The following is a 26,504-nucleotide window of genomic DNA, read 5'->3' on the forward strand; positions in this document are numbered from 1 at the left end:
TTCCCCTTCTAAACAGTAGTCACTGTCAGCTTAATAACTGTGGCCAGGTGCACAACAGTACATCACCAGGACCCATAAGAAAATGAGGGCAATGTCATTCTCACCTTCCGGGACCCCCTATCTGCTCTCAAGAGGGAACTGTAGAGTACACATCTGAGCATGCATAGTCCAGCACTTTTGTTTGGTGAGCATGAGCCAGACTAGCGTATGGTTAGAAGAGTCCTCCGCTCTGTCCTTTGGAGATTACAGTGGTGGCTTTAGAGGTGGGGGCTATCTGGCATTACCAGAACTCCTTATCTCTGGACCCTGTAGATGCCACACCTCCTGCACCCCCTGTAATTCCACCCCTTCTGTGAGCTATAAATGTTAGAAAACATGTTAAATATTTGACCCACATGCAATATAGGCTGGCAAGATAAGAAAATAGTTATGGTTCATTTATGGGGATATATTATTATTAATTACATGTAGGGAATTTATATTGTCATGTAGCTGGTAACCTGGAAAATATTTTTTAAAAATCTTGTCTCCTGTCTGTAAGAAACAATAAAATGGTCACATTACTCATCACTTATTTTAGCAATGCTGACGATAAAATGTTAGGGTACATTAGTAAATTTAAAAATGTGTAGCTAAATTAGTGTCCACCTTCCATCCTGTATATAAGGCCTCAGTTATTAATACTAATTTGTCAGGAAAAACATCATTGGGTAGGAAGTGGAAATTTGTGTGGCAGGTTTAAGTTCACCCCCTATGCACTGTAAGCATTGAAAAGCTCTTACAATGGCTGCACTTTGTATTTTAAATGCAAAACCAGGGGCAGGCAAGATGTTCCAGCTGTTTTTTTGAAAAAGGTGAAGTAAAATACAGCAATTATTAGGCTTAAGTCAGCAGATAAGATGCAATTACATGCCTGGGAAAATTTCTGCTGCAGGAGGAGATAAAGAAGTAAATGGAAGAAATAAGCAAACATTGACTTAGAGAAGATTGGTAGAAAAAATTAGATCTGATGACAGAGTGATCACTAATTGGATTCATATGGAATTATACAGACACAGTTGATTGCCTGTTGTTAACAAATGGTAAAAAGCACATTAAAATGTTGCGGAAAGAAAGCTTTTGCTATGGTGAAAAGTCCATTGATTCTCTTGTGCTCAATTTACATGTTATATTGATTACAAATAGCAATACTTACTTGAGAACAAAAGTTCACACAATGACACAATATTAAAAGAAAACTTTAAGAAGTTTGGGATAACTGTAGAGTAAGAACAACTGACTAGTGTGTTAATGCTTTGGGTATACATACTTTCTGCCTATATATATTAGAAGTAAGGAATATATTTCATTAGTGTGAAAAAGTCATATTTGTTTCATGGCAGACATCATCCACTAAGGTGTGTTCACAATGTAAAAGCCATGGAGTAACAGTTCTTTAGCAAGTATCATCATTACTACCCAAGGTATACCCCTAGCAACAATTTTGGCGGGCAGGTGATGTGTTTTTAGCACCCCTATAGGACCACACAGTGACATAGGCCGACCCACGCACATTGAAGCTGGTTTACATTGTGAATGTTCCTACTTCCATTCATGCTGGAAGAGCAGAAGAGCAGAGTGGGTAAATGGGCATTGCCGTGACCCTCTCACCTCCAGGACCCATAGCAATCACACACCCTACTCCTGTTACCACTACCACAACTCTTTATACGCAAGAGGTCATTTACAAAGTGCAAAACATCTGAGGTGCAGCACAAAATGAGATTTGCACCTGTTGTGTGTCACAATTTGCTCTAGTGCATTTCTGCCAAAGTGAATAGGTTTGCTGGGGAAGATGGCAGCATTTGCAAAGAAGCAGTGGCTTGCACACGCCAAGGGCAAGGGAAGAAGTTGATAAGTGCGAGCGTTTTCCACGCTAAGTATGGAATAGTCATCAGGGCCCTCTTAACAACATTTTGGGCCCCCGGGCAAAGCAGTGCACCCGGGCCCCTATATATACATATATATATATATATATATATATATATTAAAAAAAAATAATAATTATTATATATATGGGCCCTGCAGCCCAGGGGGGCCCGTCAGAGGCAGCAAAAAAAAGAACCTGAAAAAAAAAAAAGACAATACTTACCTTGCGGTCAGCTGGCAATCCGGCTCCCTCCCTGATCTCCTCCTCCGTGTTGCGCTCTGCAATGGATGTCGGGCGGGCATGCACTGCGAGCACCGCACGGAGGAGAAGACCAGGGAGGGAGCCTGATCGCCAGCTGACCGCAAGGTAAGTATTGTCTTTTTTTTTTGCTGCCTCCGACGGGCCCCCCTGGGCTGCAGGGCCCCCGGGCACCTGCCCATTGTGCCCAATGGGAAAGACGGCCCTGATAGTCATACTTGGGCGCATAGTTTTGCAGGACAGTTTCATTTGGCACAGCAAGATTATTAAAACAATAAATGGTGGGGAGTGTGCATTTTTGGGGCCTTGATGTGTGGAGGAGAGCACCGACATCTTTACTTTGTAAAAGGGCTTGAATTTTGGACTAGGTCAGAGCAGGCAGTTTTGAGTCTCATCCTATGCTTTTAAAGGAATCCATTTAGTGCCTCTATTTCGCAATTTGTTGGAGAAGCGCATTTTTAGACAAACTCATTCTCATGATTAATTTAAGCCATAGGCTTAACCAGGCAGTATTTAGAAGAACAAATGTGTCTTTATTGAAAGGGACAGTTCTAAATTTGTAGTAGTCTGGACAGAGTTTTAAGCATAGAAAAAAATGCAACATTTAATAAATACAGCTGTAATGCCATCTCACTCTCAGAATTCATTTAAGCCATAAATTAGATTAAACTGAGCAGTATTTTGGATGAAAAGTAGAAAAGTTTATTTAATGAAGTCATCTAACATGGCAGGAGGTGGGCTTTGGTAAGGCCTTAACACCTTTGCACAGTCTGCCCTTTTTTCCATACACCTAGTCACACTTTTAGTTTGTAGAGGTATCTCTAGATAGTCTGGCATAGGCGTAACCTTTGATGTGTATTGAACACAAATATCTAGTTGCATTGGTACAACATTCACTGACAAATAGATTTATTTTCTCTATTTCAAACTCTTGGTCCTTAACTTAGAGGCATCTAAACACAGCTGTGTCTTTGAAGTTGTATGGGAAGATAATTTCATATTATTGAATTGCTTTTCACAGACCCACATATCAGAGAATTTTATATGCTTAGTATGGCTTCAGCTGGTCCACGGGAGAGGGCCAGCTCAGAGGCTTTGGATCTTGTCTTATACTTGTAATGCAATCTGTTTTGCACTTTCGCTCCAAGCAATGTAATAAAAAACTTCACACACACAAAATTACCATATGTAAAAAATATAGCCTCTCACTGTCATGAGTAATGTAAGCCATGAGTGATATGAAATCAAGCAGTAATTTAGGAGATAATGGTGCAGCACAGTGGCCTAGTAGTTAGCACTTCTGCCTCACAGCACTTGGGTCATGAATTCGATTCCATGGCCTTATCTGTGTGGAGTTTGTATGTTCTCCCTGTGTTTGCGTGGGTTTCCTCCAGGTGCTCCGGTTCCCCCCCACACTCCAAAAACATACTGGTAGGTTAATTGACTGCTATTAAATTGCCCTTAGTCTCTCTATGTCTGTGTGCGTGTGTGTGTGTGTGTGTGTGTGTGTGTGTGTGTGTGTGTGTGTGTGTATGTTAGGGGATTTAGACTGTAAGCTCCAATGGGGCAGGGACTGATGTGAGTTCTCTGTACAGCGCTGCAGAATTAGTGGCGCTATATAAATAAGTAGATGATGATGAGGGTGTACTGTGTACTAAAGTGGCAGGAAGTTGGACTTTGATGTCCATATACACTTCTGCACAGTGTAAGTCTAGAGATTTTTCCACCTCTCCGCACTGTAGGTCGTGGAAGAGTCTCCCAAGAGCCGAAGGCAGGGGTGCAGCTCTATGTGCTCTGTGCGGACCATCCAGGTGTACCAATACAAATTCAAAGGAGATTTTGGAAGTGCATAGGATTCGCTGTGTAAATGACATCTAGTGATTGTAATAAGTGCTAGTCTTATGCTCCTAAGGCTTGTTTTAGTAAGCTACTTATTCTGTCCATTCCTCATCCCAACTTGCAGTTTGGAAAGTTAGGATTTTTTTTTACAGTTTTAAGTCAGAGGATCAATAAATCAATAACCACTCATAATACGCAGATATAGCACAACTGAAACAGAATGCTTACAAAGAAACCCATCCATAGATTGTAAGGTTGCGAGCAGGGCCCTCTTACCTCTCTGTCTGTATTACCCAGTATTGTTTTATTAATGTTTGTTCCCAATTGTAAAGCGCTGCGGAATTTGCTGGCGCTATATATATAAATAAATATTGATGATGATGATGATATCTGTCTTGGAAAAAATGTCTAGGTAAACTTAGAAACAGAAAGGTTCAATTGCCATATAGCTGCAAAATAGGGGCTCACTTAAAGTTGGATGTACCTTATATACATTTTTTAGTGGACGATTAGATTTTAAAACAGTGCACAAAAAAATCATACTCTTATGTCCAGTTCAAGTTTTATGTATATCGACTTTCAATTCTTTCCACCTGAAAAGGATGTGGGGGAGAACGGGCAAACATAGGCCCCAGTACAAAATGTGCAGAATCACAAGACATCTTTGGCATTAACAACATGCGATATTGTGTGATCTTTAGCAACGGATCTGAAAGCAAGTGATATGGGTATAGCTGAGAACTTCTGCAAAGAACACATCAGTCACTGACTGCTTTCCACCTTCAGTGTCAGCTGCCTCTGTGGTGAACAACACTGACCACCTTTGTGTTTAGAAATACCTGTCTGGCTGAAGGGCATTTAGATCTGTCAATGGTACTTTTTTTTATTACTCATGAATCCATAAAGCTTACATGGTAGATTTTTTTTATTGTATTTTAATGCAAGCTGTACTTACCTGTAATTGTATCATAATGTGTTGCTCTGTTTAAATTGGCTAAATGTTTTTGGTTTTTTTTGTTATAGAGAACTGTGTCCGCCAAAGTCCACCCCCCCCCCCACCACCCCTGACTCCCCAAAAAGCACAACATTTTTTTCCCAGGTGCACATTTAGCAGAATGAAGCAATATTTTCTCCTAACTCAAAATCAACCTTTGTGACTCTTATTACAGCAGTTATTCGCTAAGAATTTTTATGATAGAAATCTTGATAACTATAAAAGCTTGAAGATATTTGAGTAACACTGGTACATTTAAGATAATCATATTATTTAGTGATTGGGATTGTTTTGATTGTCATTTCATTAATGCAGTATAACAACGGGCAGTGTTGAAAAAAAACAAAAAAAAATAGCTAATTAATTCAAGCAATTCTTTCCTCTAATGAGTTTCCTGGGACATAGCAATGCACAAGCGCTGTGTCCCTGACCATTCATTTGGAATGAGTTAATTACTCGGGTGCCTTGTGATCACAGCTTAGTATCAGGAGGCAGCCAGTCACTGCGTGGAGTTGACAAAGTGGAATTGTACATGTTTTATGAAGGAATTCTGTGCAGTGCTTTGTTGTGTCTGAAAATGAAAAGCTCTTTTGAACAAAAAGACTTCAATAAAAAAATGTTTGTGAAATACAGACCAAATGCAGGGAACTGATATCAAACACTACAGCATATTTCCATGACTACACTTTACTACACCTACAAGAAGTAGCGGAATTAAATTATATTAGATCGGTGGTGATCAGATGGCAATATGTCCACCTATACCTCCACTTCCTCTACCCCTGAGACCAGACTGACTAATTTGTAGCTATATTTTAGAGTGAACCTTAGTGCTGTATTCCAGAGGCACTTTTGTCTGGACAATCTGGCAGTGATTATGATCCTTCCTAGGAGTTTCACTCAGTAGGGTGGTGGTATTATTGGTCTTATGGTGTGCAGCTATCAAAATTATTGTTTAACTACTGTCACATCCCCTTTGAACTAGCAGGACTTTATTTCTCCCAGAATTAGCCAACACGGACAATTCAAATCCAAATCCAAACAGGCCTGTGTTCGATTTTTTACACAGCCACTGATAGGACAAGACTGGGGCTCCACTTCTTTTGAAACTTGTCAACGGTAACAGAGATGATGGAGGTAAGTCCTCCTAAATTGTGGGGAACCCACAGCTCCTATGGTTGAGTGTTGGGCGAGGTTATTTAAAAATTATTATTTAAGTAAGATTATCCCTAAATCTTAGGTTCTTTGAGACAATGTGATACATTTGCAGAACTTTCAAATCTGCTCTGTATATTAAAAAATATTTATGCAGAAATTGTTCACTGTACATTGCCAATTTTCTGTAAAAATGTGTCCCACATCTCACTGACGTGAATCAACAAATAGTGTGGTACAGCCGGTTTGTTTTTTTTACACCCTTTTTATTTATTACACATTGCAACTAAAATATATTCAGAACAGAGTTGTTTCCATTATTGTATAAATATATTTCCTCTGTTTATTTTACAGCCCAAGGCAGCAAAATCATCTGACACTGAAGTGACAATCTAAGTCAATATGTATCATCTATTTATCTATTTCACATTTAAAGTATGGAATTTCCACAGTTTTATTTTTTATTATTAGTATTTAAAATGTCTTATCTTGCTATGTGAAGTTTCATCTTTATCCAAGTACATTTACACTCTCAAATGTCGGAGGTCACTATAAGGTGAACATAAATTTCACTACCTTGTAGTTGTGTGGTTACTGCAGATTATTTTCCAATTAAGAAATGCTTATTCAAAACATATATAAACGTTATTGTTACAGATTGCTAACCCACATCTCCTTTGTACTCTACTTTCTCTACTTTATAATAAGGAATCAAAAGAGATTAGAAAATATAACATCTATATATATATATATATATATATATATATATATATATATATATAATGAAGCAAGGGGGGTTTGTCACAGGCATCAAGGTGAGGAGTTATATGTCTAACAGTTGCTTTGCCATTCTGACAATACGGCAAAGTAAAATGCACCAGAAGTGTGCCCCGGTCAGAAGTGATGTCAGAAATACAGATGCTTAAGGAAGTACGTTTCTGCTACCCAAACCACGTAGATATTAATATAGAGGAAGTTTTGAGAGCCCTCGTGAATATTGCCGCTGCACAGCAAGAGCAGCAAGCTCAGGTGCTACAAGTTGCAGAGGCATAGCAGGAAAACACCAGGCTCTCATGGGAAGAGATAGTCCATGTGAAGCATAACAAAAACGTACCACCTGATCCGGCTCTGCATAAAATATCAGCAACTGATGACATAGAATCATATCTGGGGGTAAATGTATCAAGCTGAGAGTTTGCCTGCAGGTTTGAAAAGTGGAGATGTTGCCTATAGCAACCAATCAGATTCTAGCTATTATATTGTAGAATGTACTAAATAAATGATAGCTAGAGTCTGATTGTTTTTTCAAACCCGCCGGAAAACTCTCAGCTTGATACATTTACCCCCTGGTGTCCTTTGAGGGACTTGCAAAAAGGCTGAAATGGCCTCCTGTAGTTTGGACTGACAGGTTTGCACCATATCTAAGTGGCGAAGCTCATTGAGCTTAGGGAATTTGGATGAGGACCTGGTGTCTGATTATCCATGCTTATAGTCTGATATAATGGCGCGCATCAGGATTTCAGGCCCAGGCCGAGGCCAGTGCCACCATGACTGGCTATATGACCAAGGAAAACCGGTCACAGCACAATTGTCTGAGCTTTCCAAAAATTTTTAGTAAATGGTTGCAGCCAGAGAAGAATTCGTCTACTAGGATTATTGAAGTTTTCGCAATTCATCAATTCTTCTGGGGGCTGAACCGTGGTCTGCAATGATGGCTGCTACAGTCAGACCCACGGACTTATGAAGAGCTTGCCACAGTAGTAAAGATGGTTTGTGCTTTCCAGCAAATGGTCAAATCATTGGCAACTTATTCAAAGGCGAGAAGCCCGATCTTAAAGGGACTGCCTAATGAACCATAGTGTCTGGACCTTGATCTTTGGTAACTGCCCACCCAACATGCTATCCTGGTGGTCACAGCAGGATTACCACAAAAGTGTCACAGTTCAGACAAGCCTGGGCAGTTCAAATTAGGGATGTGCACCGGCGACTTTTGAGGTCTCGTGTTTTGTGTTTTGGATCCGGATTTTCATTATTTTTGGGGTTCGGATTTGTCTCGCAAAACACTTGACGAAAGGTCTCGGTTCGGATTTAAGGTTTTGGATTCGGATTTTTTTTGGAAAAAACATAAAAAGTTTAAAAATCAAGTTTTTGGGCTTATTTTCACTCCTATGCTATTAGTAACCTCAATAACATTCAATAACAAGCATTTCCACTAATTTACAGTGTATTCTGAACACCTCACAATATAGTTATTAGTCCAAAACGTTGCAACGAGGTATCTTTCTGGACTGCGTAGAGGAGTGGGTCACCACAATATATATTAAAAACCCTGAACTTGTATGATTCGCACCAATAAATGTACCTGGACTGCGTAGAGGAGTGGGTCACCACAATATATATTAAAAACCCTGAACTTTTATGATTCGCACCAATAAATGTATCTGGACTGCGTAGAGGAGTGGGTCACCACAATATATATAATAAGAAAACCATCAACTTGTATGATTCGCACCAATAAATGTACCTGGACTGCGTAGAGGAGTGGGTCACCACAATATATATTAAAAACCCTGAACTTTTATGATTCGCACCAATAAATGTACCTGGACTGCGTAGAGGAGTGGGTCACCACAATATATATAATAAGAAAACCATCAACTTGTATGATTCGCACCAATAAATGTACGTGGACTGCGTAGAGGAGTGGGTCACCACAATATATATTAAAAACCCTGAACTTTTATGATTCGCACCAATAAATGTACCTGGACTGCGTAGAGGAGTGGGTCACCACAATATATATTAAAAACCCTGAACTTTTATGATTCGCACCAATAAATGTATCTGGACTGCGTAGAGGAGTGGGTCACCACAATATATATAATAAGAAAACCATCAACTTGTATGATTCGCACCAATAAATGTACCTGGACTGCGTAGAGGAGTGGGTCACCACAATATATATTAAAAACCCTGAACTTTTATGATTCGCACCAATAAATGTACCTGGACTGCGTAGAGGAGTGGGTCACCACAATATATATTAAAAACCCTGAACTTTTATGATTCACACCAATAAATGTACCTGGACTGCGTAGAGGAGTGGGTCACCACAATATATATAATAAGAAAACCATCAACTTGTATGATTCGCACCAATAAATGTACCTGGACTGCGTAGAGGAGTGGGTCACCACAATATATATTAAAAACCCTGAACTTTTATGATTCGCACCAATAAATGTATCTGGACTGCGTAGAGGAGTGGGTCACCACAATATATATAATAAGAAAACCATCAACTTGTATGATTCGCACCAATAAATGTACCTGGACTGCGTAGAGGAGTGGGTCACCACAATATATATTAAAAACCCTGAACTTTTATGATTCGCACCAATAAATGTACCTGGACTGCGTAGAGGAGTGGGTCACCACAATATATATTAAAAACCCTGAACTTTTATGATTCGCACCAATAAATGTACCTGGACTGCGTAGAGGAGTGGGTCACCACAATATATATTAAAAACCCTGAACTTTTATGAATCGCACCAATAAATGTACCTGGACTGCGTAGAGGAGTGGGCACTGGGCACCACAATAAAATATATAAAAAACCTTCAACAGGTCTGCATTACACTACACATACGGCTGCTCCTCCATCCTCTCCATCATATACATGTTGGAGTTTTAGCGTGTGACAACCTCTTGTTTTTGATAATGTCAGTGCATTTTGAATATTTTTCAATTTGCCCCACACCACTGAATGTACTTTATCTATGATACGCATCTATCTATCTTGACTGCGTAGTGTGGTGGCCCCGGTACACAATTTGGTACCGAGGCCACAATATAATTAAAAAATTGGGCATCAACTGTCACCGTTGTTTAATATCTGATACACCTAAATATGGACTGCACAGTGGAGTGGCCCCGGTAGTAAATTTGGTGCCGGGGCCACAATACCTCCTCCAACTTCCAAGTGTAGTGTTTATAAAGACAGACAGCGTCGAAGTGTTATTAGTTGACTTTCTTAACCCTAAAATTGTCCCTGTTGCAAATATTCGTGCAATGGACAGTTACTTTTTTATTGAAAGACTCAAGCTTTCAAGTGTAGTGTTTATAAAATATAAACAACAATACAGTAGTTTTAGAGCACGTCAATACCTCTTGTTTTAAATTATGACAGGGCATTTTACTTTTGGTTTAATTTCTTGAATTTTTTTAAATTTGGTTTTACTTTTTGAACATGGCAAACGACTGTTGATTGGTCATATAATGCAAAAAAAAAAGTTCCAAGATGGAATTGTCCTTGGGCCCTCACACCCACCCTTATGTTGTTGAAATAGGACATGCACACTTTAACAAACCAATCATTTCAGCGACAGGGCCTACCAAACAACTTTGGCTGAAATGATTGGTTTGTTTGGGCCCCCACACCAAAAAAGCTATTCATCTCTCCCTGTACAGACTAAACAGGCTCTACTGAGGCAAGATGTCGTCCTCATCCTCAATCTCTGATTCCTCTCCCCCTACAGTGTGTACTTCCTCCTCATCACACATTATCAATTCGTCCCCGCTGGACTCCACAACCACAGGTCCCTCTGTAGTATCTGGAGGGCAGTGCTGTACTTCATTGAGGAATTGATTATTCATTTTTATAAACATCATTTTTTCAACGTTGTGAGGAAGCAACCTCCTTCGCCGCTCACTGACCAGGTTCCCCGCTGCACTAAAAACTCTTTCCGAGTACACACTGGAGGGGGGACAACTCAGGTAAAATAGAGCCAGTTTGTACAGGGGCTTCCAAACTGCCTTTTTTTCCTGCCAGTAACAATATGGACTGTCTGACATGTCTACTTGGATGGTGTCAGCAAAGTAATCATCCACAATTTTTTCTATTGTGACAGCATCCAATGCAGCGAGAGTAGACATGTCTGCATTGGTTGGCAGGTCCTTCAGTCCGGACCAGATGTTATCAGCATCCCCGCCAGTGCCTCTTTTGGGAAAACTGAGCTTTTTCCTCGCAGCCATAGATGTGGAAGAAAATGAGGGTGGAGCTGTTGGCATGTCACGGTCCTCTTCAGAGGACAATCTCCTGACCAGCAGGTCTTTGCACCGCTGTAGACTTGTGTCCGCCGGAAACAGAGACACAACATACGCTTTAAACCGAGGATCAAGCACGGTGGCCAGAATGTATTCCTCTGACTTTAAAAGAGTGACCACCCTCGGATCCTGGCAAAGCGTACGAAGGGCTACATCCACAAGAGCTACATGCTTGGTGTAATCGCAATGGCTTACCAGCTCCTCCCTCACTTTCTCCAGCTGCTTCTGCAACAGCCTGATCAGGGGAATGACCTGACTCAAGCTGGCAGTGTCGGAACTGACTTCTCGTGTGGCAAGTTCAAATGGCTGCAGAACCTTGCACAACACGGAAATCAGTCTCCACTGCGCTTGACTGAGGCGCATCCCCACTCCTTTGCCTATGTCGTAGGTGGCTGTGTAGGCCTGAATGGCCTTTTGCTGCTCCTCCATCCTCTGCAGCATATAGAGGGTGGAGTTCCAGCGCGTCACAACCTCTTGTTTGAGGTGATGGCAGGGCAGGTTCATGCTTTTTTGATGTGCCTCTAGTCTGCGGTAGGCACTGGCTGAATGCCGAAAGTGTCCAGCAATTTTGCGCGCCACCGCAAGCATCTCCTGCACACCCCTGTCACTCTTGAGGTAATGCTGCACCACCAAATTAATGGTGTGGGCAAAACATGGGACGTGCTGGAAATTGCCCATATTTAATGCCCGCACAATGTTACTGGCATTGTCTGACACCACAAATCCCCATGAGAGTCTAAGTGGGGTAAGCCACTGGGAGATAATTTCCCTCATTTTCTCTAATATGTTGTCAGCGTTGTGCCTCTTATTAAAGCCTGTAATACACAATGTTGCCTGCCTTTGCACGAGCAGCCATTTTGTAGTTGCTGCTACTGATGCAGCTGTTGCTGTTGCTGCGGAAGGGGATGCATCTACCCAGTGGGCTGTCACAGTCATATAGTCCTTCGTTTGCCCAGAACCACTTGTCCACATGTCCGTGATTAAGTGGACAGTGGGTACAACCGCATTTTTTAGAGCACTGAGGAACTTGATCGTACTTCTCTGTACATTTTTGGTATCGCCTGCCTAGTGAAGTGGAATCTCGACGAGATTTGGTCCCGGGCACACAATACCTCCATCAACCCTCTAAATCCCACTCCACTGATGGCGGACACCGGGCGCACGTCTAACACCAACATTGCAGTTACAGCCGCAGTTATACGCTTTGCAATAGGGTGACTGCTATCGTATTTTGTGGTCATGGCAAACGACTGTTGGACGGTCAATTGTTTTGTGAAAGACTTAGCGGTCTTACGACTTCCCCTCTGGGAAGATGACCGACTAACAGCAGCAACAGCAGCAGTGGCAGTAGTAGGCGTACCGCTGCAGGATTCCTCGGATGAATCCCGTATTGAGGAGGACTCAGTCTGGCTGCTGACTTGGGCTGCAGGACTGAATCTGATGGAGATTGTGGAGGAAGTTGACGAGGAGGGTGTTGCTGGTGTGTATCCAACTGGACCACGGGATTTAGGTCTCCCTGTACCGATGAGGGTCCTAGCCCCAGTTCCTGAACTAACCACTGAAGGTTATTCAGGTGACGTATAAGGGAGGATGTTCCTAGGTGGGCAAGATCCTTACCCCTGCTTATTTGAGCTTTACATAAGCTACATATGGCCATACATTGGTTGTCTGGATTTGGATAAAAATAACTCCAGACTGAAGAGGTGCATTTTTTGGTCTTCTGACCAGGCATGACGATGGGCTTTTTCATCCCATGGACATCAGCTGTTTCCCCCCCTGGTGCCTCATTTACAATAACCACATCACCATCCTCATCATCAAGTTCCTCCACAGCGCCAGCTACATCATCAATAGCCTCCTCCCGAGCCACCTCTTCCCGTACAGTGATGGGAAGGTCAGGCTTGACAACCACCAACATCCTTGGACTCGCCTTGTGCATTTGTGATAATTTCTCTTTAGAAGGCAGAGTTGTTTGCTGTTTTGTTGCTGACAGCATAACTCTCTTCAATTTTTTTGTAGGGGGGGGAGGAGGAGGAGGGCTAAGATCCGTGGGTGAAGCTGAACCACTAGTCATGAACACGGGCCAGGGCCTAAGCCGTTCCTTGCCACTCCGTGTCGTAAATGGCATATTGGCAACTTTACGTTTCTCCTCAGATGATTTTAAGTTTCTCTTTTTGCTACTTTTTCTTAACTTGGGCTTTTTGGATTTTACATGCCCGGTACTACGAGATTGGGCATCGGGCTTGGAAGACGACGTTGATGGCATTTCATCGTCTATGTCATGACTAGTGGCAGCAGCTTCAGCATTAGAAGGAAGTGGGTCTTGATCTTTCCCTACTTTATCCTCCAAATTTTTGGTCTCCATTATATGTAGCACAAGATACTGCAGAATGTGTGAACTTGGTAATATTGCAGTACCAATGGACTTATACTGCTGGATTGGTTTTGCAAATTTGGTTATAATTATATATTTTTTTTTTAATTTTTAATTTTTAATTTTTTTTTACTTTTTTTTTATTTTTTAAAAACTTGGGAATAATGGGGAAATAACTATGCCCTTAGAAGCACAGAGCACAGGACACAGCACCACTGGACTGAACAGGACACAGCACAGGACCCAGCAGCACTACGGAACTCAGCAGGACAGAGCACAGGACACAGCACCACTGGACTGATACTGGAGAATGTGTGAACTTTGTAATATTGCAGTACCAATGGACTTATACTGCTGGATTGGTTTTGCAAATTTGGTTATAATTATATATATTTTTTTTAATTTTTAATTTTTAATTTTTTTTTACTTTTTTTTTATTTTTTAAAAACTTGGGAATAATGGGGAAATAACTATGCCCTTAGAAGCACAGAGCACAGGACACAGCACCACTGGACTGAACAGGACACAGCACAGGACCCAGCAGCACTACGGAACTCAGCAGGACAGAGCACAGGACACAGCACCACTGGACTGATACTGCAGAATGTGTGAACTTTGTAATATATATTGCAGTACCACTGGACTTTTACTGCTGAATGTGTAAACTTGGTAATATTGCAGTACCAATGGGCTTATACTGCAAATTTTGTGGTAATTGAAAAAAATTAAATTAGTTTGTGGTATTTTTTTAAATAACTTTTTTTTATTTTTGTAAACACAGGGGAATATTGGGGAAATAACTATGCCCTTAGAAGCACAGAGCACAGGACACAGCACCACTGGACTGAACAGGACACAGCACAGGACCCAGCAGCACCACTGACCTCAGAAGGACAGAGCACAGCACACAGCACCACTGGACTGATACTGCAGAACACAGCACAGCACAGAACTAAACAGCACAGCACAGAACTAAACAGCACAGCACGAGATCTACCAGGACAGAGGACCACCTAACACACCCTCTCTCTACCCTGATCAATGCCCGAGTGAAGATGGCGGCGACTAGCGGGGAATTTATAGGATCCGAGTATCGCGAGATCCGACAACGGGATTATGAGTCAGAGCCTCAGTTTCAGATTTGAATTTGGCGCCAATACCCGGATCTGTCTCGGATCCGACTCGGATCGGCAACGTTCGGGTGGGCTCGGATTTCATAAATCCGAGTGCGCTCATCCCTAGTTCAAATCAGCGCAGGCTGCTTTCGATTGCCGGTGAGGGTATGGACTGGTCCACAATAGCAACTTTATTTCCTGTGCAGGATGTTGCTTGTGACCATATTGTTGCAACTTTAGAACATGCATTTAAAAGTATGACTGATGTGAATGGTGTAAGAAAAGTCACCCAGCCTGCATAAGGTATACTATATTTTGTTATAAAAAATAATAATTCTGTATAGAGTTGGTATTGTACAAGGGGAAAAGGTAGAACAGTTATTGGTTCATCAGGTTCATGTACAGTCATGGCCAGAAGTTGTGAGAATGACACAAGTATTGGCTTCAGTGTTTTTAGACCTTTTTTGTCAGATGTTGCTATGGTATACTGAAGTGAAATTACAAGAATTTCATAAGTTTTTTTCTCCAGAGGCCTGATTAGTGGTGTGCCTCTGGGGTTTAGTCGGGTTTACCTTTGTGTGAGTAACTTACCCTTATCCAAATCCATTTCTTTCCCCTTTCCTTTCCTTGACAGCTATTCTCCAGGCTCGTCTGATGGGCTGCCTTTGTCAAAACCCTATGTGCACCTTTCGTGCTGTGTGTGATGGTCAGGTAATTATTGCAGCACTTAACACTTATCTCTCTTTTAGATGCTGTGGTAACTGCGAGAAATATTTGGATCACCGGGCACTCTTATATCTTTTGGGCAGCTAACCAGACTGGGGTTCAGACGAGGTTTACCAGTGTGGGGAATAGCCGGGTCTATTGGTTAGGTAAACGGGGTTTGGTTTGGGGTAGCCTCTTGCCCTGGTTAATACAGATGATTAAGCAGTGGGGAGCCCCTGACATGTTAGTTATCCACCTAGGGGGGTAAGTCCCTAGAGCTAATTATTCAAATAAGAGAGGACCTGCATTATATTAAGAAGACATGGCCGTCAATCATACTTGGTTGGTCCGCTATGATCCCAAGGCTGTCTTGGCGGTCTCTGATACCATTAAAAAAGATCCTGATAATGGCCCGGAAACTTAATAGTGCACTGCGGAAGGTTATTAGGTCTCTGGATGAATTTGTGGTGGATCACCCTGAGATAACAGCAGATAGGGTTGGTCTTTATAGGAGAGACAGTGTGCACCTCTCGGACGAGGGGTTGCGTATTTTTATGGAGAGCATTTGTTTGGAGTTGAGGAGAGTGCTAGGTTTGGTTGATGGCGGGCTGCCTTGCCCTTAGGGTCAGCAGCGTGGGAGGAAGGCACTGCGATCAGCGGCTGATATATACAGCTCTATCATGATTGGTCGTAGGTATCTGTCCCCTTACAAGGCAATCGGTTACTCTTGTCCCTTCCGTGGGGAGGGGCCTCGCCTGGCTCAGTGAGGGAGGGGGATTGAGTAGTGAGGTGAGTGCAGTTTACTCTGACGCCAGGTTAGGGCCGGCCAAGCAGTGGAGTTATGAGAGAAGTGGGTGGACTTAAGGCTATATTGCCATGTCCACGCTTTGTAGGGTATCGCTGGAGCTGATCTTCAGTGCCCTTTCTCTGCCACCAGGTTTTAGTAGGTTATAATAAAATATTTTTAGTGCCACTTTACTCAAGTCTCCGTGTCTTTATTTTATATAAGTTGGTTATGCATTTAGGTATGGTGTAGAACGAAGGGCATACACAGTGAACTATTTATTGCAATTCATCTGATCACTCTTCATGACATTCTGGAGTATATGCCAATAGCCATCATAAAAACTGAGGCAATAGACTTTCTGAAAAATAATATTTGTGCCATTCTCAAAAGTTTTGGCCATGACTGTACTTCTAGTGCTAAAATCAGGACATACACATGTCTGTGGGGGACACCTGGGGAAGATAAAACATACAAATGAGTTTTTCAGGTTTTACTGGCTGGTCGTGTCCCATTTGTCAGAGAACCTATCTGAAACCAATGTTCAGGACACCTCTCATTCCAATACCAATTGTACAAGTCCCCTTTGAGCTTATAGCTATGGACCTTGTGGGGCCACTGAAGAAATCTGCTCATGGGCACCACTATATAGTAGTGGTGCTTGGCTAAGTGACCCGATATCCAGAGGCAGTTCCCCAATGAAACATAAAGTCCAGTACCATAGTTAAAAAGCTGATATTAATGTTTACATGTTTAGGAATTCCATGGATATGTTCACAGACCAGGGCATCTCATTCATGTCCAAGTTTATGAAAAGCATGTGCCAGTTGTTAGGGGTAATGGCTCTTCAAACATGTACCATACACAAATGGATGGCTTGGTGGAGCGCTTTAACAGCACATTAAAGCACACGCAGAGGAAAGCCATGGCGCAGGAACAAAAAGATTGGGACACTCTTATAACATATTTGATGTGTGCCATCCTTGAGATTCCAGAGCAACCAGGAGGTTAATGCCAAGGTAACCCAGTTGGTTCTTGGCACTGCATCCTTTCAGATTCACAGTAGAATACAGACCTGGAATTCTGCATATAAATGCAGATGCATTGTCATGAAAATATGCACTCCCTATGAAGTCCACACACCCTACTTGGTAACGCTAGGGCGAGGGATATGTGCAAAGGGAGTGGTTTTCCACAGGCTTCTAAAAGAGGAGTTAGGTGTTTAGTTGGCAATATACAGAGCAAGGCTGAAGAGTTATACAGTTGTACAGTACTACACCTAGATTAAGTAGAAACAGGTGGAAGACATATGTTTGACAAAATATTAGTAAACAGTATGATTTAACTTACATGTTTTGAAATTGTTTGAAAGTGTCTTTTTCCACAGCTAACAGTAGGATGACATGGTGTGTCTACACTGAGGCTAATCAAGCAGAGCATCTGTTGAGAACTTCTTTTAAAAGCAAGTTGGGAGTGTCTCCTGTCTATCAAGCTAGGGCTGTGGAAGGAGTGTAAACTATTTAAGTTGCTCATTATTCAGTGTGACCAATGCTGAATAAGTCAGCCATTGTCTAGAGAGCTGGTCTCTGCTATTTTAGCATTAGGGTCCCTAGAATTTGTGTGAAACTTTATGTTGCCAACCATTTTGTCATCCTGACAATAGAGCAGAGTAAATAAGCAAGTATGCTTGCATGCCTCATATAGATTCATTATTTCTTGTTATTATTTTTTTTATTAAATGAAGATTTATTTTATTTAGCAGTCAAACAGTACATAAATTCACAAATTACTCTTACAGTCATACCTTAAGACCAATAGGTATCATCATTACAAAGAAAATTGGAAAATATTCTACCCAGATTTATTTGTTTATCATATTAGCTAATCATAAAAAATAGAAAAGTTCTGCACGTGTGTGTGTGTGTGTGTGTGTGTGTGTGTGTGTGTGTGTGTGTGTTTGGATGTAACCTACTAAAAGGCTCTTCAATATTCCTGATTTGTGTTATCTCATTTGAAATATTTTCTGCTGGATAACCAGAATGTCCTCTGTTAAACAACATAAGCATGTAGATAATCTTTGTATGAATAATGTCCTCGTTCTTCATCTAGGAGTTTTGCAAAACCTGCTTCCTGGGAACATTGCTACCTTAAATATTACTGTACTTTCCCCATTGAAGTGAATTTTTTTTTCCCAGCTAAGCCTTTATAGTGAATATTATTGCTGTTCTCAGCATATCATCTGCAAATGAACAGCACAATGTAGTTATACAAGAATGTTGAATTGTAGTTTTTGTAAGATAACACAAAATGGGTAGCACCGTGTGTGACTGGATCACTTAAATAACTTATGGTATAAATTTATTGAAAGGAAGTAGCGCAGGGCGCCTATTTATATAATTGCCAATGCACCTATTTTTGATATTGTATACATTTTGATATAGGAAATCGTTATTTCTGAGACCAGGGGAGAAAATTAGCTTTTTCGTTTTAACCTTGCTAAAGGAAATGCCTTATTTCTGATGTATATATCTGATACAATGAGCCTTTGTTCAGAAAGTCTTTTGTATATTGTCATGTGGAGAAATGGCTTGTTTGGGGTTTGTACCTTTCTTTGGGAATGTGTATTCTGAAACTGTCTGAAGAAAGTATTCATATCAATTACACCTTTTGACTTGCCAGTAGATCTCCTGCCTCTGAAATAAGATGCAGGACATCACATAATTTTTAAGATATCACAGATAAGTGTAAATATTGTTAGCTTTGCAATGCATGTAAATCCATGTTTGTGTAAACACATTGCATCCTGATTCTAAAAATAGCCTGTGTCTAAATCAGTATAATAAGCACTGTCTTGTACACTGAAATGTATTCTTCTGATGTTCCATCTGACCTGATCACCTGATACCTTCAACCAGTGTGAGAGCATCATCATCATCATTTATTTATATAGCGCCAACATATTCCGTAGCGCTTTACAATTGGAGACAAACATAATAAACTAATAATCAAACTGGGTAAAACAGACAAAAAGGTGAGAAGGCCCTGCTCACAAGCTTACAATCTATGGGACAATGGGAAATGGACACATGAGGTTAAGTATACATTTTGCATCTTGGCCCAGCCAGACTGCAAAGGTAAAAGTGACTCATAAGCTAAATGATTCTGTCACACAACAATGTTGGTCAGGGGGTAGTTGTCTTGTGTGAAATTGTGTAACAGGCAGTAACAGGCTAAGGATAGTGAGGTTAAGAGGGTGGTTGAGGAATATTATAAGCTTGTCTGAATAGGTAGGTTTTCAGAGAATGCTTGAAAGTTTGTAGACCAGAGGAGAGTCTTATTGTGCGAGGGAGAGAGTTCCATAGAGTGGGTGCAGCCCGAAAAAAGTCCTGTAACTGGGAATGGGAGAATGTAATGAGGGTGGATGAGAGACGCAGATCTTTTGCAGAACGGAGTTGCCGAGTTGGGAGATATTTTGAGACAAGAGAAGAGATGTATGTTGGTACAGCTTTGTTGATGGCCTTGTAGGTTAGTAAAAGTATTTTATATTGGATTCGGTAGAAGACAGGCAGCCAGTGTAGAGACATACAGAGTGATTCAACAAAGGAATAGCGATTTGCAAGGAAAATCAGTCTTGCCGCAGCATGCAAAATAGATTGTAGGGGTTTGAGTCTGTTTTTGGGAAGACCAGTAAGGAGGGAATTGCAATAGTCAATGCGGGAGATGATAAATGCATGAATTAAGGTTTTAGCAGTGTCTTGCGTGAGATATGTGCGGATTCTGGAAATGTTCTTTAGATGTATGTAACATGATTTAGATATAGAGTCAATGTGGGGAACAAAGGATAGGTGTGAATCAAGGATTACACCTAGGCAGCGAGCTTGCGGGGTGGGATTTATGGTCATGTTATCAACAGAGATAGAAATGTCAGGTATGCACTTGTTGGCGGGTGGGAATATTATTAACTCTGTTTTAGAAAGATTAAGTTTGAGTTGGCGAGAGGACATCCAAGATGATATGGCAGAAAGACAGTCAGTTACACAGATGTCGAGAGATCAGGAGAGGATAGATAGATTTGGGTATCATCCGCATAGAGATGATACTGAAAGCCAAAGGAACTTATTAGATTTCCAAGAGAAGCGGTATAGATAGAGAACAGCAGAGGACCTAGCACTGAGCCTTGTGGTACTCCAACTGATAGGGGAAGCGGAGCAGAGGTGGCTCCAGAGAAATTAACAGTGAAAGAGCGATTAGAGAGGTAGGATGAGAACCAGGATAGAACAGTGTCTTGAAGACCTAGGGATTGCAGCGTTTGTATGAGAAGAGAGTGGTGAACGGTGTCAAATGCAGCCGAGAGATCCAGGAGAATTAGGAGAGAGTAATGGCGTTCAGTTTTAGCAGTGATCAGATCATTGACAACCTTGGTCAGCGCAGTCTCTGTGGAGTGTTGAGAACGAAAGCCAGACTGAAGAGGATCCAACAGGTTGTTTGCGGAAAGGAATCGTGTGAGGCGAGTGTAGGCAAGTCTCTCAAAGCTTGGAGGGGCAAGGGAGCTGAGAGATGGGACGGTAATTTAAGAGAGAGTTTGGGTCGGAGTTTTGTTTTTTTAGAATTGGAGTAATCACTGCATGCTTGTATAGTGATGGAAAGATGCCAGTAGAGAGTGAGAGATTACAGATTTGAGTTAGAGGTGAAATGAGTACAGGAGACAGGAATCTACCAATTTGTGAGAGAATAAGATCAAGAGGACAGGAGGTAGAGTAGGAAGATAAGAAGAGAGTAGAAATCTCCTCTTCATTTGTGGGGTCAAATGAAGAGAGGGTGTCAGAGGGTAGTGGGAAGGAATTGAGCCGATTGCTTGTCGAGGAAGAGGATCATCACTTGCTTCAAAGACCTGCTTGAAAACATCTTCAATATTGCTGTAATTCTGTGACCTGCAGATTAGACCCTAAATCAAAATTCGTTTTCTGGCTGTTTCTGAGGTTGGACCCAGCTCTCCAGTATCACCGCTCTACCGCTACCCAACAGCTTTGGCCAGTGTGTTAGGCCAAGGGGGAACCATCCACAGTAACATTGATCCATAGTAAGAGGTCCGGAGTACCAGCCCAGTTACACCAGCAAGGGGGTTCCCCAGCAGTGACAGTTACCCAGAAGCAACGTGGTTCTGGGCGCCATAAAGGAGCCCAGTGGTGGAAGCAGGCTCCTCCTACTGCGGCAGGAGGGGCATAACGAAAGGGGACAGTAGCAAAGTAAGCCCAGACGGTTCCCAGCAACAACGGACAGGGTGGCATGGGCGGTTCATCCTGTCACACCGTGTCTTAGTGGTTAGCACTTCTGCCTCACAGCACTGGGGTCATGAGTTTGATTCCCAACCATGGCCTTATCTTTGTGGAGTTTGTATGTTTTCTCTGCGTTTGTGTGTGTTTCCTATGGGCACTCCAGTTTCCTCCCACACTCTACAAACATACTATTAATTGACTGACATTAAATTTGACCGTCTCAGTCTGTGTGTATGTTAGGGAATTTAGACTGTAAGCTCCAATGTGGGTGGGACTGATGTGAGTGTGTGTACAGTGCTGTGGAAATAGTGGTGCTATATAAATTAATAAATGATGAAGAGTCCACTATTTCAAAACATATAGATTTTGAGTCAAGAAACACTTCACTGCAGTCCAGGACTGGACTGCATTCCTGGACAGTCCCAGAAACAGTGACTCAATGTAGCATGTGTAGAATTACATTTGTATATGATTTTTGCTTATGTTTTCAAATTATATCTCAAACCCATTAAAAGCATGTTAAAAATATTCAAAATAATGTAACAGCAAAGTCTTCGAAATTATAAGTCTGCTGGGAAATGCCAATTTAATGTCAAAACATTTTTGAGGTGTAACCTTGCAAGTTTGGATACTGCTTTATTGGCTTGGATTTGTATACATATTTGGGTTAAGAAACTAATTTAATTAAGTATGAACATTTCCTTTTGAAATCCCAGTATTCTATCTTTTGGAAAAAATATACTTTCTTTCATTGGGAGAATAACACATCATACATTGTAGATTTGATCATAAACTTGACTCTATTAAACCTCTCTCTGGTATCACTCTCTGATATTAATATTTCGAATTGGAATGTGTTAGGGTTTTATCTGTTAGACAGCCTCAGGCGTGCCTATTCTCCTAGAGCAGTGATGGGCAACAAGCCTTTACCTGCAGGCCCAAGCTCCTCCCTGTTTTATTGTCAGATTTGTTTGTAAGAATTGTTTAAAAGGCCTGCTGATATGTTATTACAAATATGTATCTCTTTCTTTGATTACATGTATTGTTTTAAGTTATTATTAATATTAACGGTAATGTGCGGTCCTTTTGAAGGTTAGCAGGCCACCCATGCGGTCCAGGAAGTGCATCAGGTTGCCTATCACAGTCCTAGAGCATAAACTGTTTTTCTATATCTTACACCGTGTTTCCCCCCCCCTCCCCAAATGCCTTGTTTTTTCGTCTCTAAAGAGTCTATATTTGGAAGACTGTTAATTATCACATATTTTATTTAAGTTTTCCTTCATGCAAGCAATTGTTAGAGAAGAAGCTGAAAGTTTGAGATTTTTTTGTCACATAAGTAGGCATGTCATTTCTTTAATGATTTGCCTAGGGTTCCCTCTAATATTGGCATGGTGATTTTAGCCATCTCAATGGAAATTAACTTAAAATCAGTATCAGAGTCACTTACTATTTTTGAGCTTGGTTTTTAGCAGTTGGCTTCCTGCCTTCTCCTTACCGGGTGCCCTCTTGGTCAATTTGCTTTTCTTATTTAAACCATCACGTTTTTCCAGCCCTTAGGTCACTGATCTGCAAAATATTTCTAAATAGCTTTATGGATGGGATTTATGATGAGTGCTGCAATTTGAGTTCAACAGCTGCCCACTAAGTTGGAGATGTCAGCGAACTATGATGGAGCTCACAGCTCTTCATCCTCAGCTCTATAACAAGAAGTTATATTAGTTTGATGCACTTTTAAAAAAGAAAAAGAAAAAAGAGATAATTTTAACACTGAGCATTTAAACTGTGCCAGACACCTGGCTCTGTGCATGCAGCAAAATAAATAAATACATTAATACATAGTGCATAACACAGGGCTATGACCTTGAGGCTAGTGTAAATCTGAGACCTTTTGAATATTGATAATCATCACAAATAATCCTGCTATGAAACAGGAAATATTAATTGCATCACTGTAATGGAATATTCCAAACCAATATTCTGGTCATGTTTACCAATTATGTTCCTGCTTACATTTCATGATCAAGATAGTGTCATATGTCCTTACATTCTATATTATTTGCTTTCAACCTCGTTTACCTTCTGTTCTTCTGACACTAGTGTTTGATGAAACCTTGAAATCTCCAGCATATCTGTACTAAAGATAATTGTTATTGAAATACAGTAGCTCACGATTCAACACATTGCAGCCCTAGTAGCTCATTTTTAATAACACATTAAGGGTCATTTTACAACAGAACAAAACAGGCACGTCCGGCAGTGAATATACCATTTTATCCTGTTTGATTAAAAATTCATCTGATTCTAAGCAACCAGCTAGGCTTGCTATTAATAATAATGGTGTCTATAGGGGTGCAAAATGTGGCATCTGATTGGAAGAGTTGGGTGGATTAAGGCATTCCTAGTGGAGTATCCGCTATTTGAGGTGAGATTATTTAAAAAAAATAGAAATAGTGGAGAATTCGCATATGTCGGAGGGGGGATTTCATATTTAACGGGGAGCTGACAAGTATTTTTCTTTAAAGGACTTACATTTTTAACATATTCAGAGGTAGAAACCAGACCTTAACCTATACTTTCAGTAGGATGACTTTTGTCCCTCCTCGGTACAGTTACAGTTTAGCACATTTCACTTAAACCAATATAATAAAAATACTCATAAACTCCACAATATTTTAGTTTACCCTCATTTAAGTGTTAACTGTACATTTCCATTTGGCACATTGGGGCTGATGCAGAGTTGGATGCAAAATGGGTTACTTACTCTTAAAAAAGAGCACAGACAAAAAGCATGTTTCCCTCCATATGTAAAGCCCAGCGTCGGACTTGCCCACCACGGGGTCGGGGTATTCTTTGGTGGGCACCGATGCCTGATCTCTCTGCCCTCTTCCTTGGCACCAGTTGTTTTAGTGAATGTATATTTGCTAACTTAATAAAAAATATATATAAGAGATTCTAAGTGTGGGCAAGTTTCAATAAACACAGGAGAGGTGGCCATGTTGGATAAGGGCTAAATTTGTAACGGATATATAGATCCTAGTTCCTAAGTGTATACAATCTAACTAGATAGAAACTAAAGACCTACATAAACTAAATACATATGATGTCATACATATTACATATGATAGTAATATTAAACGTTTAAGAATATAATGTAATAAAATAATATAATATAGTATACAATATAAATATATATATATATATATATATATATATATATATATAAATAAAGGTATATATATGAAAATAAAAATATATATAAATCTGGATAATACAAGTAAGTGCAATCTATACATGTAATAAAAGTAATGAATATTTGAAAAAGGGAAATATCGGATATAAAAAACCTATGTAATGCTCAATTGACTAAAGGAAGGGTGCTATCTTGTAACTTTCATTAAGACCTTGTGGTGCCAAAGTTTCCAGTTCAAAGATCCAGAACATCTCTTTGTGAGAGTCTTTTTTCAAGGGATCTTTCTCTTGGGCCCAATGGCTCTAAAATTAAGTTCCCTGGGGTCTGAGTTATGTTTCTGTAAGAAGTGGTGTGGTACTGAATGGCTTTCTACTCTGTTCTTAATATTCCTTATATGTTTTTTGTATTCTACAACTATTAAGGTTGTTTAGTTTTCCCCTCATATTTTAAACCACAGGAGCACTCTAATAAGTATACAACCGAAGTGGTGAGACAGTTCATACGTTGTTTAATATGATATTCTTTACTATTATTATGATTATTAAAGGTTCTTTTCTGCGGGTTGGCAAACCTGCAGATACTGTAGTGGTTGCATTTATTAAACCCTGTTATAGCCAGAAAAAGGTTGGTGACTGGTTTTTATCTTCTGTGAGCATACAAGGTGCTAGTTGGTCTTTAAGATTTTTAGTTTTTCTGAAAATCACAACTGGTTTGGCCGGGACTATATCGTACAATATGGGGTCTTTTTTTTCAGAATAACCAAGTGTTTATGGATGCTAGATTTTATTTTAGTCTCTCAACTGTTGTATTGGTTGATGAAAGATACTACCTCTTCTTTGGCCTCTTTTTCACGGTAGCTCAAAAGATCTGATCTATCAATGGCTTGAGTTTTTTCAATTGTCCCTGTCACCAGATGGTTGTGATAACCTCTCTTTCTGAATTTATCTGCGTATATTGACAGTTGTTCTTTACAATGTTCCTCCTTGCTACAATTTCTTTTAATTCTTTGAAATTGTGAGAAAGGGATATTAGTCTTCCATTTTTTCAGATGTGCACTGTTGAAATGTAGGTAGATATTGGTATCTACTGTTTTGATTAAATTTTTAGTGATCACTGTATTACCTATACTCATAAGGATCAAATCCAAGTATTCTACTTGTGAGGCGTCAGATTTTGCCATAAACGTAAGATTGTACTCTTTGGTATTTATATAAGAAAGGAAATGGTTAAGGCACTGCATATCGCCATTCCACACTAACATAACATCGTCTATATACCATTTATAGATGACTATGTTTTTGGAGTATGGGTTTGGATTATAAATATAGTGCTGTCCCAGCTCCCCATCACTAAATTTGCAAAGCTGGGTGTGAAAATTGTACCCATTGCAGTCCCAACCGTCTGAGGATAAAATTGATCTAAAAATGTAAAATAATTATGTGTAAGAATTAAAGTCATAAGTTCACAGATGAAATTCTTATGTTCTGCACTGAGATCAGTGTCGGGGTTTAGATACTCTCTGCAGGCCTCTATTCCTTTTTGATGCTCAATAGAGGTATATAATGATTGCACATTTATTGTGATCCATATATAATTCGGGTTCCAATTGAAGGTTTTAAAAATATGTAGGACACTCATTGTGTCTTTAAGAAAAAATGTGAGATTGTTAACATATTTGTGTAAAAAAATATCAATGTATTCTGATATATAGCTACTTTTAGATTCTAAGGGGAAAAATCTAGAAGTGGGTTTTAGGCCAGATTTTGATCTATTATCATTATATATATATATATATA

The sequence above is a fragment of the Mixophyes fleayi genome, chromosome 2 (assembly GCF_038048845.1).
Source record: "Mixophyes fleayi isolate aMixFle1 chromosome 2, aMixFle1.hap1, whole genome shotgun sequence".
Taxonomy (NCBI): domain Eukaryota; kingdom Metazoa; phylum Chordata; class Amphibia; order Anura; family Limnodynastidae; genus Mixophyes; species Mixophyes fleayi.